Raw genomic sequence first — 2,200 nt, 5'->3', positions numbered from 1 at the left:
GATGTGTCCTTATAAATTAAAAAACATGATGATATTATATTGACACTTAATTAAAACTCTAATTAATCTTTAAAGTCTTAATTTTTATTTTTTTGATTATAAATTCTAATTAACTAAAGTCTTACTCGCAATTATGCTCTTTCATTCACTCTCCACCACACTTACATCGAAAATGATTGACAACGAAAACATAGAACCTATAGCAAATTTGTCCGAAGATGAAGATAATTTTTTTCATTTCATGAGTTTTGTGAAAAAGAAATGTGAAGAAGATGTCTCTAACGTGAGTAACAGTGGAATTGAGCATGACACTGAAGATGTTAACCATGAATGGATTGATCCTGATGTAGCTGTCTGGAGTGATTTTTTAAATTTTTTGGAGATTTATAAAATTTTAGAAGACTATATAAGTCCATCCACACCTGTAGATTAGGATGTGTTAGACAAATTTCTCTCCTCTTATGGACAACTTTAAGCAACTAATTATTTTAGCATTGCATTTGGGAGACAAACCTTTTAGGTAGCTAGGACAAGGAATATTGGAACTTTAACCTTTTTGCCCTGTACATAATGAAATACCATTCAGCCTTGAGCCCGAATCTTTAATCAAAATTACATTGAAAGGCACTCATCAATGGAAACTAGTTCTAGAAAGAAAGTGCTAGTAGCAGCAATAACATTTAAAATTGACTCCCATTCCCATGGCACATTATCTTGCAATCATAAACTGTACCCAAGCTGGATCGATAAAAAAAACATACTTTTCAAGCAGACATAGTTGATGATGAAACAAATCTAAACAAGAATAAGATAACAAATATAGTCAGAACCCAGATGAAGTACAATATTGACAATACAAGAGAGGATATTATTAAGATACATTGAAATACAAGAAGTATAATAAAGTGTAATCATTTTAAATTAATATTATAAGTATAATAAAATTTTAATTATGAAATAATATGCGTATAATTTTAAATTATTAAGAGTTTTGTTATAAAAATTAAAATAATTTAAGTGTAAAAAAATTAAATTGCCAAAAGATCCTTATTTAATAATAAATTACAAAAAATTAATTAATAATTATACTTAATTTAATTTTAAAATATAATTAATCTTAATTAAAGTTTAAAAGGAAATAAATTAACAGGTAAATATGAGGTTACATGTCATTTTTTATTTTTTTTATTTAATTTCTAAATTAATCACAATCATTTAATAATGATCCAATAACTAAAAAAATGTAACAATGATGGTTACAATAAAAATGTAACTATTGAAACCTCCTTCTTAATATATACATATATTATTATATATAAGTAATATGAATATTTTTAAATATATATTAAATATAATTGGATCAGATCAATTTTATTATTAAATTTTTAGATTTATATTTAATAACCAATCTAGTATTAAATTAGAATTCTAACTTCTAACATCAGATACTATTATAATTGGATATTTAATTTTTTATAATTTTTTTTGAGAAAATTTACTGTTATATAAAGGGGAATACCCTATATATTATTTTTTTTCAAATTTACAGTTTGGGTTGCTCTGGTGATTTTTTCAGTGGTTTCTATGAGGATTGCTATACGAATTTTAGTTGCGATTTAGGTTGCTCTGTTAGTTGCTGTAGGGATTTTTGTAAGAAATTTCGTAAAAATATAAAAGAAATTATTTTAAAGTGTATAAATAAAAGAAAACATCAATTTAAATTAGAAATTATTTACAATAACAAAGATTTTTTTTGTAATTAGATTAGTTCAATTTGATTGGATTGTATCCCATAATATATAGTACAGTAAAACATCTATCCAAGAATACATTTGGGACCAAGCTAATTATATTCTAATTGGGAGACTATAACTAAATAAGGTTACACTAGAAAAAAAAAATACCAAAAATATTAATGTAACAATAATAACAATAAATAATTATTAATACTATATCGTAATAGAATTATTCTGAAGTAAATATAATATTTATACATGTATTATAATTTGGATTAAAATTATTAGTTTTACTTAAATAAATTTATAAAAATAAATATATGTATATATTTTGTTAAGATGTAATTATATTTATATAGGTATATTTTGTTATACGGTACTTAAAAAATATATAATTAATTACAATTTTAGAGGTTATTTGTATGAATAACCCAACTTGAAACTTAATATTTTATAACAAATTA

This window comes from Cannabis sativa, chromosome 2 (assembly GCF_029168945.1).
Source record: "Cannabis sativa cultivar Pink pepper isolate KNU-18-1 chromosome 2, ASM2916894v1, whole genome shotgun sequence".
NCBI lineage: Eukaryota > Viridiplantae > Streptophyta > Magnoliopsida > Rosales > Cannabaceae > Cannabis > Cannabis sativa.
This window is presented reverse-complemented; position numbering follows the sequence as displayed.